This window comes from Panthera pardus, unplaced genomic scaffold (assembly GCF_024362965.1).
Source record: "Panthera pardus isolate Hobbes unplaced genomic scaffold, ASM2436296v1 HiC_scaffold_21, whole genome shotgun sequence".
Classification (NCBI taxonomy): Eukaryota; Metazoa; Chordata; class Mammalia; order Carnivora; family Felidae; genus Panthera; species Panthera pardus.
This window is the reverse complement of record NW_026526777.1, coordinates 49,871,028-49,885,916: the sequence shown is the minus strand read 5'-3', so window position 1 is coordinate 49,885,916 and position 14,889 is coordinate 49,871,028.

The window sequence follows — 14,889 nt, the reverse complement described above, 5'->3', positions numbered from 1 at the left end:
ATCTATGTGTTTTTTCCCCCTATTTTACTCCTTTCTTCCTGTGTCTCCTCTGTCTCTTTGTCCAAAGGGAATTAGTACTCCTTCTTTAATCAGGGATTTTTTTCCCTTAGGATTTCTCCTTCATGGATCCATAGCACTGGCATTTAAAAATTAATATCTGTACATCTTCAAAGATTTTAAAAAATCATGAAGACACCACACTTATGTTTTAACAGAAATAATCTTCAGCCACAGTCTATATGGCGTCCCTGGAATTTTGAACCACAGCTCTAGGAAGACTCTATGCTATCTCTTAAAGGGCTAAGTGAAACTCTGGAGTTGGAAGGAACTAGTGAGGTCAAAGGGCCCCCTCTGGAGCCAGAAATCTCTAGGACCATCTGTCTTAGATGGTCCTGCCAGGACAAGGGCAAGGGACAAAGCAAATCATGAGAGGTTTGGTTCTCATGAGATTTGAGTTTGGCCGAACTATATTTGACCTGTAAGGTCCTTAGGTAGTTCAAAGTCATTCTTAGGACTTTTCCAGAACTAGTATGAGATATAAAGTTTATACAGGTTTTACCCATAATGACTAATTCTCTTAAAAGCCTTCTGCTTATGAATCAGAGCCATATATGTGTGTGTGTGTGTGTGTGTGTGTGTGTGTGTTTGTGTATATATATATGAATATACTCATGAATATATATATATGAATATACTCATGAATACATATATATATGAATATACTCATGAATACATATATATGAATATACTCATGAATACATACATATATATACATATATATATATATGAAACCTATTTAAGGCAGAGCTGTAAATGGTTTTCGAAAATAGAAAATTATATATCTAATTGCAAGCAATGTTCCAAATTAGAATATACTTAATTTGGATATTTTCTTTGATCTTTCCTTCCTAAGAAGAGTGGTCTGGGAACAGGCTGTTTTCATAGACTTTTCTGGATTTCAGTTTCAATTCTTCTTATCCTGAGGTTCCTCGGACCTGGGAAACCCAGAGTCTTAAATAGGTGTATTTAGAAAGAGTACTCTATTTAATACATAAATGGGCCCATATGGTACATCTAGTGATGCCCAAGTAGCCCAAGGAAGTCCTCAATTACTGGCTGCATTCATGCTCTCTGCACTTGGAAGAATATGTAGCAACATAAATACATTCAATTATTTTTTCCCCTATTTTACCTTAATTTTTTATTTCTTCATCCTAATATCTTATGAACAGAACATATTTCTATTATGTCCAGTATTATAGACAGGCAAAGGCAATATTTACATTGTCTTATGTATTATTATATATGTGTACATATGCATATATATGTACATATCTGTGTGTGTGTGTGTGTGTGTGTGTGTGTGTAAAAAGAGAGAGAGAAAGAGAGAATCATATAATAATTGCATAGGTCCAATAAAACATCCTTGTTGTCACAGCTTGACCTAAAAAAATACTTTGTTTCCATTTATGAGGACTCATTCATTGTCTCCTGGTTATAAATGTGGTTGGAAAATGTTCTGTGATGAGAGATACATGCTTATAGAAATCAAATCTTGAATGGAGAAGGTATGTTGATGATATGCTTAAGCCAAAGCTGTTGCTAGAGACAACCTGAGTCTCCGTGAATAAAGTATTGATCAGAAACACAGAAATTGAAGGGTTTCTCAAGAAAAAAAAGGTGTGTGTGTGGGGGGGGGGGGGTAGAGAGCAGGGTGGGGGGAGAGAGAGAAAGAACTATTGCGCTCATGGGGGAAGCAGGCTTCAGGCTCTGTATGGCTTTTCTTACTCTTTCTGTGTCAGCCTAGCTAGAAGAGAGAAGACACAGGGGCATCAGAAAGAATAGAGCCAAGACCTGGAAATTTAAAGGCCAAGTGAAATCTGTCCCTCTAAATCAAAAGAAGTTGGGTAGCTGGTAATAAATAGCTAGAGACACAATCCAGACTCAGCAGTCTGCCCTTCCTCACCCACTCTGGTGAAACTCCCCAAGGAGTGAGATTCCATGTACCCCCCGTTCCTGGTATACGCCATATGCCCTAGGCCTTCTCAGAGCAGTGCCAGATTCTAAGTGGCATACTACGTAAAGCAGGACGTCAGAAGAAATATCATCCCCTAAGAGATAAAGAGAATGTCTCAGACCTTGGCTCAGTAGTAAATCTCTTCGACTGCGGTCCATTTATACCATCCCTTCTTCACTATGACATGGCAGTGTGGCAGGGTAGAAGAGGTAGGGAGGGCACACGGTTGCAACTGAGCCTAGCACCTGGCTCTAAACCCGCAACAGTATGAATAGACCAATAATAATGGGGACAAAGGCAAAATGTCCCGGGGTCTCTGGCAGCTGAGCACCCCTCAGAGAGGCTGCTGGGGCAAAAAGGGTCCAGAGGCATGAGCCAGTTCTGAACAGCAGCAGCACGAGGGGATCTGGAGTTCATAACAAAGGAAGAAGGTAATTTTAATCAAGGTATGAGGATAAGACGAGAATTAGATTACCATAATTTGCAAGAAATATTCTATAAGAGCTTGTTCTTTCTGATTAGGTACATCATCAATAAATTACAAGTTGATAGTATAAAGTTTCTATATAAATGTCGCAATAAATATATGTTTATTTTCTTCTAAGGAAAAATGGCCAGGATGTAAGTAGTTACGCCTTGCAATGTTCCTGGTGCATAGTAGGTCTACTAAATATGCGTTGAATTAATGAATTACTGAATGAATAAACTATAATCCATATTTTTTAACTTTGTGGTTTTATAGTACTCATTTGCTTCCAGTGGTTGCATCCCTATTTGTAAGCAAAGTGCCAATGAAAAGAAATTGAACAATTCTGAAGTATTAGTAAATACCTACTGGGAAGGGGTTTGTGAGCTTATTTGTTTTGTGTCTGTGTTTGTTTTAATAAGGAATTAACTACCCATAGAGTGTATAAATGTTTGTACTGTTACTCTAGATGATTCAGGAGAGTCAAAAAAAAACCCATTTCGGAAGTACTATCTTCTTTACTTGGAATTTATCTTGGTCTTTGGCACATTTTCTCAGATTGAGGACTCTGAAACAGTGAAACTCTCTTTATGATTCTAATGTCCCTTGACTCATAAGTCACAGGAGAACTAATGACTTAACACTTTCAACTTTTCTAAAGCATTTAAGGGAATATTCATCGTCCAACATCAGACGAATGGACAAGTCCAGTGGGTTTTGGGAACCACCTCCTCACTGACAGTGATGGACTTTGCTTCTAGCCAAGAAGAGAACATAGGGGGCTGACACAGACTTTCTATTTTTTACTCTAATGAATGCTATTTTCATTTGCTTTAGAGAGCAGTCCCTAAGAAGACTAGTGACAAGATGAAGGTTCACTGGTTTCCTTTCTCCCTGACAGGTTCAAAAGTGTGGTGCAGGTGGCAAATTAGACTTGGCTTCCCATTAATTGGTAGGAAGAAACTTTTCTCCTGCTGTTCAGATTGTCATTGGATCCTTTAGCACACATGGAGGTTTTGTGGAATTATTATTATATTTATCATTGCTGCTGCTAATGCTGTAGGCAATTTTTCTAAGAAAATCATGAAGGGCTGATGTCAATTAGAAGCCCCTGTGAGTAAATGTCTTAAAGTAACTAGAAAGTTGAGGTACCCATTTGCTGCTGTGTGAGCAGCAAACCAACTGATATAAACTCTCAGCTCTGGGTCTGGTAAAGAACTTATCCTGTGATTGTCTTTAAAGACTTTGAGAAAGTAACAACAACAAAATAATAATATTGAGATGACAATGATTATGATGTGTTTTTACTTATCAAACTTCTACCGTGTGCAGGCAACATACAGTGTTTTATCTTTATTTGGTAATTTAAGCTACACAGCTACTCTAAGAGATGATTATTTTTTGAGCCCTGGAGAAGTAAGGGATTGGCCCAGCTTCACACAGCTTGTAAGTGGTAAAGCCATTATTCAACCCCAGTTTATAACTGGAAGGACTACAAAAACGCAAACCACTAGGATGAGAAGCGTAAATCCTTCCTTCCTAGGACATTCCAGCAAACAGAGCCAAAGACTTCCATGGTGAAACTGGACAGGATTTAATACCAAAGAAGACAAGTAGAGGAAGAACAGAAGAGGAGAGCATGTCTTTCTAAAGCCTGGTGGTCTTTTCCATGGAATTCAGGGAAGATTCTTCTGACAGACCAGCCCTAGATATGTTATGGAATAAGAAGGACACATGTGTAAGCACTGAACACTGTGATGGCTTTGGGATGTGCTAACCTGGTAAGCTAACCTACACTCCTCCAAACTCCCTTTCTAGTATGTTCCTGATCAGGGTGGGCTACGTGGGAGATTCTTTCATGAGAACCAGAGTGTCAAAGCGAGAAGGTAGCCATTTTGTAATATGCACACATATTTCCCCAGTTTTTAAATTAAGCATTAGTCTAGATGCTACAGTGAAGGAGTTTTTGGCTGCAATTAAAGTCCCAAATCAGTTGATTTTGAGTTAATCAAAAGAGATGATCCTTGATGGGCCTGACTTAATCAGGTAGAAGCCCTTTAAAGAGGGACTAAGCCCTCCTGGAATAGAAAAGATTCCAAGCAATAGAAGAGAAGGTAAACTGTAAAATATTTCTACGTTCTGAGGTCTCTATGCTTTCCTTATTGTTGCAGATCTGCTGACTCACCTCATTGGCATGAAGCAGCAGCTCGGGCTGCTGCTGCTCTTTCCTTCCTGACTGCCTGCCCTGCGGACTGCAGGATTATGAAGCCTGCTCCTGCAACTGCATAAGTGTGCTCCTTGTAGCAAATCTTGCTCTCTCTCTCTCTCTCTCTCTCTCTCTCTCTCTCTCTCACACACACACACACACACACACACACACACACACACACCTCCTACCATCCCCTACTGGTTTTCTCCTCTGGTTACTGAGGGACAGAAGAACCAGAGCACATCTGGACACCAGCGCTATTCAACAGTAAATAAGCTTATATAAGAAATTGTCTCTCCAGGAGAAGAGGAGACACTGGTTGGCACAGCATTCTACGTAAAGGAAGAAGCAGGAAAAGTTAATATAAAGCCACATCCAACAGGTAGGAAGTGGGTGTACTTTTCATGGAACAACACACTGTATTAGTCTACTCGGGCTGTCAGAAAACAAACAAACAAAAAACACAGACTGGGTGACTTAAATAAGAAAAGCTCATTTTCTCACAGTTCTGGAGGCTGGAAGTCCCAAGATCAAGTTCCCAGCACGGCTGGTTTCAAGAAGGGGCCTCTCTTTCTGGTTTGCAGGTAGCTGTCTTCTGTGTCCTCACATGGCCTTTCCTGTGTGTGTGCAGAGACAGAGAACACCTAGGTAGCTCTTCCCCTTCTTATAAAGACACTAACCTTATTAAATTAGGGTCCCACAATTATAACCTCATTTATAAGAGGTTTGTGGAATTTGAGAAACTTAACAGATGAACATAGAGGAAGGGTAGGAAAAATAAGACAAAAACAGAGACAGAGGCAAAACCATAAGAGATTCTCACATACAGAAAGCAAACTGAGGGTTGATGGGGTGGGGGTGGGGAAATGGGTGACAGGCATGAAGGAGGGCATTGTTGGGATGAGCCCTGGGTGTCACATGTTAAGTGATGAATCACTGGATTCTACTCCGGAAGCCAAGACTACACAGTATATTAACTAACTTGAGAATTAAAAAAAGAGGTTAATTACCTCCCCAAGTCCCTATTTGCCCATATAGGAGCACTGGGAGTTAAGGCTTCAACCTATCCATTTTGGAAGGACATAATTCAGTCCGTAACATACATCTAGTGAACAAAAAGAAGAAAAATGTTTCCAAAACTAGGGAAATTGAAGGTTGGCCATTCCTCCTAAAGAATTCGCTAGTTATTGGTAGAAAGAAGAATTCTTCTATTGTTCAGGTTGTCACTGGGTACCTCAGCACATTTTTTAATCCAACTTTCCTTTTGCCCTCTGCCAGGTTCTATCACAATACTGACTCCTTCACTGTTTTCCAAAAAAAAAAAAAAAAAAAAAAAAAAAAAAAAAGAAAGAAAGAAAGAAAGAAAAAGAAAGAAAGAAAGAAAGAAAAAGAAAGAAAGAAAGAAAGAAAAAGAAAAGTCCAGTTCATCATTTGTTTATAGATTTTACTGAAGAATCATAAAAAAAACAGTAAAGGACAGTTTACACGACACACTCCAGAGCAAAATATTTCAAATCCTCTCACCAGATATAACTCTCCAATATTCTTACTATAGTTCTTACACCAAATTCCCACACACAAAGTCAGTCTTTTGTTCCTCTATCGTCTCAAGTAATTCTGCCCCTAACCTGCCCTAATCAGGCTATTGCTATTTCATATAAAGAAATTTGAGGTCTCAACCCACCAAACCAAGTGATTTATCAAGCAACACGCAGTGGTCTCCCTCAGAGAAGTTCTAGTAAAACATACTTTTCTCCATCTTGCTTCAAGAATAAAAAGCACTGTTAAAGGAATTTGATGTCTGTCCAAAAGACACTTCCAAGTAAAGGACTGTGGCGCATCAGTTGGTTGGTCATCGATGGAGTGGAGCCTGATTCGGGATGGACACACGTACAGAGGGAGGCAGGCCTCAAGTGACCAAAGATATTATTTCCCACAAGCCAGACGCGGCAAACCTACTATCATTATAGTCATCTGCTCCTGATCACTGGGGAGAAACAGGCACTGTCTTGACAGCCTGTTGGGACAGTTGGGCTCACGGAATATAGGGCAGCTCCCCCTGAAGGAATTCTCTCTGCTGCTCACAAAAATGGCTAATTTAACACAGCATCAAATTAATAATGGAACGTAACTTTGCCACGGCACTGAATGCCTCACATTTGTTTGCCGCACTGTTGAGACATGCCCTCCCTACACCCTTCCCTCATCTCATTACACAAGTGCCTCTTTCTGGAACTCACTGAGAATCGTTCCCTGTGGAACTCTTATACTTGGGTGCCTGACAAATGTTTCAGCAATTCAGTTTGGAGAGGCACATGGTATAACAGGAGGACTCCGGGGATAACGTTGTGTGAATGTGCTTTGTTAAGGTTAAGATAACACATACGTGTAACTTTTTCTCTAATGAGTCAGGGGCCCAAAGTACTTGTATCCATTCTAATGACCTTCAGCAAGTCCCTTTACCTTTCGAGAATTCAGTTTCCTTATTTTCAAAACTGTAGTATTTTACTAGATGCTGTCTAAGGTCCATTCTAGATCAATAATGCCCGTTGTCATCATGATGACTTGAACTTTATGGCACACCCAGGGCCCTCCTCTACTCCTCTTATATATACTACCTCATTTGGTCATCAAAACAATCCTATCAAAATAGTACATCATCCCCATTCTTCACATTAAAAACACCGAGGCACAATGACGTTAAGTAGCTTGTCCAAAGTCATGCAGCAGAAAGGGCTGAGCTACAATTTTAACCCAAATAAATGTGCCTCTAGTACCCATACTCAGCCACTGTATTATACCGCTACCAAGAGTATGTTTTAATGATACATTCTATAAAAACAAAACCAGATTAAAAAACCCACAAAACCTTTGAATGGGCCAACACAACAACATCAGTAGGCATAGCCAGTAATAAACTGGAATTTTTTTAAACGCTGGTGGCAGACTTATCATAATCCATTTATGTTCTCGCCCAGGCTTCTTAGGACTAACATGGGATGCTTGGACCAGGGTTAACAGCACAAACCCATGTAGTGCAACAGGCAAAGCTAACTGGCTTACCCAGGACTGAAATCTTGACACTTGATCATTTGGAAATGTTCCACTTGCCAAGGTTTTGACAGATATTTACTCCTGCTATGCCTATAGAACCAGGCTGTAAGATCGCCAGCACTGTCTGCTTGGATTGCCTGTGCATGGGCAAATGGGATCTTGCCACACCTTCACGTTGGGAACCTTCCCAAGGGGCAAAACAAAATTCCAAAGAGGCAGCCTTTCACTTAGTATGTAGAGATGGCTATGATGAAAGTAGGTTAGCTCTGACTGCTACACAGCTGAGCGTATTTTCCATACCTTGAATGGCCTTCCCCGTCTTCTCACTCACCCCAAACCTTCTCAACCCTCCAGAATGGCCATCCACATTGGTTTATCCTTCTTTGAACTCATGTTTTACTGTTAACTCTGCATCAGAGTTCGGTGCCCGATTATGAGCGTTATCCTGATGCTTTGTGATGGTTTCACGTGTAGCTGAGTCTCATTTGCCTCAATTGGTAGGTGCCTCAGAAAAAATGAGGCATACTTCTTTAATTCTTCCATGGCACCCAGGTCAGTGATACATGGAACACGTGGTTCTCTTACCACTAGGAAAACATTTGCTGAACTGGCCTGAATGGAGGATTTGCACACAGGAACTATCTTCTGGAAAAAAAAAATCTTTAGAATCCAGGAGTCATTGGAGAAATGAGAATGGCTGACCACAACGTGCATGGGGGCTCCTATCAGCCTGACCACTTACTTGGTGTGGCCACCACTGACATTTCTTCAGATTGTGAACATCAACTAAAGCTTTTTAAAAGACTAAGTGCCATCGCTAACTCAATTCCAATTAGGCTGGTAGAAAACCAAGAGGAAAGTTAGACCCCCATGGGAATCTCTTCAGCAAAGTACAAAGGTCATGGTTAAGGAGGGAGAGTCAGCTCCTGGACCACAACAACACAGAAGGTGAGGAAGATGGGAAAGCAGGAACACCAAAAACACGAAGTGAGGAAGCCAATGGAAACTATTGTTATTAGGCCAACCTTTGGGAATGCCTCTTGAGCACATTTCTGTGTAGATTCAAGACACTGCATTTCTTTAAGCAGGAGATACCACAAAATAATACCAATACCATATCAGTTTACAATCTAAAGGAGCAAAAGGCTCTCTTTATGTTATCTTGATCTGATTTGGCATTCTAGGCCCCAATGGAATAGTGATGTCTTATTTCAAAGAAACCACTCTCTGTAGAGATCTTAGAACCATGGTTCTCTAAGAAGACTTACTGGGTTGAAGGAATGTTTGCACATCTTCCCTTCATGAGGTTTCCTACGGTGGGTGGTAGAATATCTGATCTGCTCAGCTGATTGTGTGTGAGCAGAGTCCTCTAAGTGCGTATGTGCTCAGGTCAGGGTAGGGCAAGAGTGCATTTGATTATTTCCATTGGAGTATGTGTGAGGTTGACAGGGAAACAAATGTAGGCAGTTCTGAGCCAAATGGCCATCGCTGTCCAAGGCATCTGCAAACCACATTTGTTTTTTGGCTGTGATGGAAAGGGTTGGCTATCTCTGTCTTGTCTTCCTTTACTGCCCTGATCCCCTGAGCCAGAGGAAGGTGCTGCCAGTGATGTCTTTCCCAGGCATGGTTTGTTGTTTTTCTTTGTAGATTTTATGCATTGGTGGCCAAAAACCTTGAGTAAGGAAATGATCCTTTAGGAACAAAAAAGCTCTTTTGTATGTGACATTTAGGACATCAGGCAGAATGGGCTTTCCAGATAAAGTTGGCTGGCGATGGGAAGAGTGGCATCTACGGGTCATAAAGCACCATGTTTGTACATATTTCCTGCCGACAGGCACTTCCTCTGCATGCCAATCCCCTGTGTTAATGTCAGCACTTCCTTCTCCATGGGATGGCCTCTTGCTGAATAATTCCGCCTATGGAAGGTCCTTTGGTAGAGCTAGGAAGGAAGAATGCCCTGACCACAACACCTTTTCAAACAATTTTATTTATTAGTTGGCTATTTCTAAATGTTTACATTTTTCTAAGAAGCAAAACGAAAAGACCAAAAAGAAAGAAGCAGTAGCCACCTAGTCATTCTTTCTTTCTTTTTTTTTTTTTTTAAACTGGATTCAGAATTTAGAGTTTGTCTGGGTATTGAATCTAGCCATACTGTAAACTTTTTGGAATACAAAAATACAGCCAAGAAAGTCCAAAGTCTCTATGGTACCAGAAGTGTCACAGAATAAGTGGGCACAAACATTAGCCACGTGCTAGAACAGGAGCATCTTGTCAAAGTGACTTGACTGCATAGGAAGACCTCTGCTCTTTTCTGTTAACCTTGTCATATCTTCCAAACAGTTTTTTTCTCCCCCTAGGGCATTTCTGTGATCTTTCGTGTCATGAAAAAATATATACGTGAATTGTATTTTTAAGCTCAAACTGGAATTATCTCACAGTGATTTGGAAAAAAAAATCATTTTGGGTTTTGTGTTGGGAGAAAGAGGGTGTTTTTCCCACCTTTTACCGTTGCTCCTTCTTATAAGGAAAAAAAGAAAACCTACAGAAAGGTGGAGAAAATGTGAGCTTGTCTGACCAATCTTTCCCCAAGACAATGGGAAGCTATAAATCTTAACTGAGCAATGGATAAGAGAAGTTCGACCACTTTCATTGATTTGCATAAATAGTGTATCATTATGATCAATGATTTAAAAAATTATTGTTTCAATTTTTATATGCTTTATAACTTTAGGTGAGGGTTTTTTTTTAAAAATACAGATAAAATGTAGGGCAACAAGGGGAAATTGAAAATGTCCGTTTTCATTCTTAAGTGAAATCAGTTGGATTCTTAAATAATATTTATTCAAAATATGTCACATTGGAAAAAGCAGATCTTTGCAGCTTCTCTGTGATGCTGTCCTCAGGGTCCATGCCTCAGTCTAAAAATATTTCATAATTCTGATGCTAAAAGGACAGAGCATTCAGTCTGAGGTAGGAGGATTCTGAAGAGAGACATATGAATTGCTTTCAATTATAGGGACCATTATTGCACGAGGGATGGCCGTCAAATGTTCTCTATTCCTAATGATGAGAAAAAGGGGAAAACTGAATAAAGAAAAGCTATAGTTAGATCCATAGGAAGAACTAGCTAATGGCGAGGCTTATTAAAAATGGGAGAGAGAACACAGGGTATTTTCTTGTCTTCCTTTGAGAACTTTTTTTTTTTTTTTTTTTTTTTTTTTTTAGCTTAGAAGATACCAGTAGACTGGAAGGTCCTTAGGACCTTAGTGCAAGGGAGGGACTAGGTCTTCTGACTCACAAAGTCTAAGGAACCAAAAAATTTAGTACAAACTTTGGTGTCACAAAAAACCATCTGGGAGTTTAAAATATGGATCCTGTGGCCCATTTCCAGAAATGGTCATACAGTGGATTTGGGGTGGTAACTGAAGCATGTCAAGGTTTGAGATGCACAGATATAGTGGTAGGGCCTCTGACTTCGGTGCCAGCGGCCTGTGCTCCTCCTCTAGTCCACTGCTCATTCATCCAACGATCATGTCAAGCTGCAGCTTCCCTAGCTGAAAAATCCACACTTCACTTGGTCCTTCTGTGCTGAGAGAGAGGCTGCGGAAGGTTTTCTAAGGTAGATAGGCATTTTACGAATCTGATGGCATATTCTTTTTATCAAATTTTACATTCCTCGTTAATCACTCTCCGAAATTAATCAGAGAAGGCCCTCTCTCCTCCCAGCTAATTTTGCACATGGACTCTGAAATCCACAGATATTAATTAGGAGGCTGCCCTGTGTGCAGACCCATAGAAACCAGTTCTGCTACTTCCCACCTCTGTGATCTTGGGCAAATTATTCAAATGACCTGAGTTGCTATATCCTCATATGTGAAATGGGGACACTCTCTCCTGCCTCCCTGGTTGTCATGAACGTAAAGTCTATAAAGTCCCTGTTTCCTTACAGGTGCCTGGTTCTTGTTACCCACAGTCCTTCCCTTCCTCTTTTGCCATCTCTTTCTGCAATGGGAAATGGCTGTTTCCACTAACAGACAGACACTGACGTTTCCACTGTATTTGGCAAAAATCAGGTTTGTGGGAGATAACCCAGGATGAACAGAAATAAGCTTTTTACTTTCTCCAAAAGCTGGTCAGAGTTCTCATTAAAAAATCTATCTCTATCTCCATCCCTATCCCTATCCCGATCTCTACATCCAGAAATGAGACAGCAGTGCCTATACCTGGGTCTGTGGCAAGGGACACAAAATTCCCTTAGGGCTTCTGCAAACTAGCTTTATTGAGAACTCAAGGTCCTTCAGCAAACAGAACACATGGAATTTCCAGAAGGTCCTGTAATGATGCTAAAAAAAGCAAACAAAGGTTTATTCATGGGATCTTTTCTGGCCTCAGCTCTGGGATATTTTTTGCACTCATTCTGCTAAAAAGAGACTTGGGGAGGGGAGGAAATAGCTTGTGGAAGCTCCAGTGTCACATGGGAGATCCTGACCCATGGTTTGGGTGGAACTTGAAGAAATAAAGCTATGGAACATTTTGTTCATGAAAATCTCTGACATCAAGAGAGAGCAGGTGACTTTGGGTTTCCTTCCTTCCTTCCTTCCTTCCTTCCTTCCTTCCTTCCTTCCTTCCTCCCTCCCTCCCTCCCTCCCTTCCTCCCTCCCTCCCTCCCTCCCTCCCTCCCTTCCTGTCTCTCCCTCTCTCTCTGGAGGTTTAAAATATATTAGTGGACCTGTAGCCTGTTGTGGGCATAACCACAGTTCTCAAAGAGAATATAACACACAACTAGAAATTGCCTACCATTTTCTTTCATTGCAGACAAGCCCAACACAATTCGGGAGATGTGCTTGGAACTTCAATCTGACAGTGCCTGTAGAAGGTGGTGGTACTGGGAATCCACTGAGTGCCTGGGCAGTTGTTACTGAAGCCACCATCACATCCCAAATGCTTAGAGGCAGAGGAGATCCTGAGGTGCAGGCTGGTCAGTCACGTCCCCGAGCATGGGGATGTGGCGAGCAATCACACTGGAGCTCATGCTGCCATCTTACCCTTTCTTCCTGCCCCCTTCCTCCACAACTCTCTGTGGCTCCCACTCTTCAGATGGAGTTCTGTATGGGGGCCCTACCACCCTCCTGTGCCCACCTACTCGACCGATACTTTCTTTTCTTTTAAATATAACCTTTCACCTCACTTTCTCCCAGAAACCCTCCCTGACCACCACCCTCCCCACCACAAAACTGCATGGGAACCTCTCCTGAGCGTTCCACCATCATTTGTTTATATATGTGTCTTTCCCCCATTACATTGGGGGCTCCTTTAAAGACTAGTGTTTGCATATTCATCTCTGCTCCCAGAACTAACACTGTTCAAAAGGACTCAGTAAATGTTAACTTGACTGATTACTTGAATGAACAGATGAATCCTTCCCCCTCTCCATCTCTCAAAACTCCACGATGTTGGAAGCTGGAGCTATTGTACTTTACATCTTCCTAGACCTAAGAGACATTTGGGCGAGGAGCCCTGCTGACAGATGATCCTCTGAGTTCATCTGAGCGGAACACTCTAATCCCATCCCTGCCCCACAGACACAGTGCACCATGGGCTGAATGTTGGTGCCCTCTGCCATTCTGTGTGACAGTACGGGAGGTAAGATTTACTAGGGTTAGACCAGATCATCACAGGGGAGCCCTCATGAAGGGGTCGGTACCCTTACAGAAGAGGAAGAGACACAAGATCTTTCTCTGCCACGCGAGGGTACAGAGAGAAGGCAGCCATCTGCCAGCAAGTCCTCGCTGAACAGAATCAGCCAGCAGTTTGATCTCAGACTTTCAGGCCTCAGAACTGTGAGAACTAGATGTCTGTTGTTTCAGCCACTCAGGCTGGTGGCTTCAGTAACTGTTACAGCAGCCCGAGCAGATGAAGACAGAAATTGGCACTGATGATGGGGCGCTGTAACAAACACCTAAACGTGTGGAAGCACCTTTGGAAGCGGGTAATGAGGAGAGGCCTGAAGAGTTTTGAGGCGCTTGCTCCAAAGAGCCACCGCTGGCAGGAAAGGACGGGGAAAAGTCATTCTGGAGAGTGCTCGCTCACACCATGTGGGAGCAGCTGCCTCGGCCGCCTTCCTCTGAAGGCTCTGGGGTCTGCTCATAACGGTGCTTCTGCTCTGTGACATGGAAGCCTGTGTCGGCAGCGAGGGCCAAAGTGGAAGGACTGAAGGCCTGGGTCCTCCCCATGCCGGTGGCAAAGACTGGCTTCTCAGGTTCAGCTCTGGAAGGAGGAGAGGGTTCTGGAAGGCCAACTTGGCATCTGTTAGCAGTTTGGAAAATAGCAGATTTAAAAAAAAAATTTTTTTTATCTTTAATTTTGAGAGAGAGACAGACAGACAGAAAGACCGAACATGAGCAGGGGAGGGGCGGAGAGAGGGAGACAAGAACATGAAGCAGTCTCCAGGCTCCGAGCTGTCAGCACAGAGAATGATGCGGCGCTCGAGCCGAGAGACTATGACCTGAACCGAAGTTGGGCGCTTAACTGACTGAGCCACTCAGGCGCCCCAAGGAAAAGAGAACGTTTTAAACAGAGAGAGAAATCTCCTGGGGGAAGGAATCCCGTAAGAGGTAAAAGTGGGGAGAACTGAGAGAGAGGACAAGGAGCTTGTTTGAAGTTTGAAAGGGAGACATTTTGTTGTGTGGTGTTTTGGGAGTGTTGTTGCAGAAAATGGTTCAGGCCCACTCAGACCCTTTGCTGATCTTTCCTGCCACCGAACCCCACCCTCCAACTTGTTACAATGCGTGTAGTAATCCAACAAGTAGTTGCTGTCTCTTTATGGTGCGTTCAGCATTGTGCTAAGCCTGTGGGCCGCACAGAAAACACGGAAGACTCAGCTGAGTCCTCAAGTTGTTTGCAGCTTCGTGGAGGAAACAAGGCTGACTTGCGTGCAAACAAGCATGAAAACAACACCACACAACACTATGTGGTACAGTTTATAAAGTACCCTAGACAGTGATTCTTTGCTGTGTCTCAGAATCACGTGGGAGAACTTTTAAAAATCTCGAGTCCAGGCCCTACCCCATATAAATGATATCGGAATTTCTGAGAGTGGGACCCAGACGTCAGTGTATTTTAGTTTCCCGGGTGATTCCAACA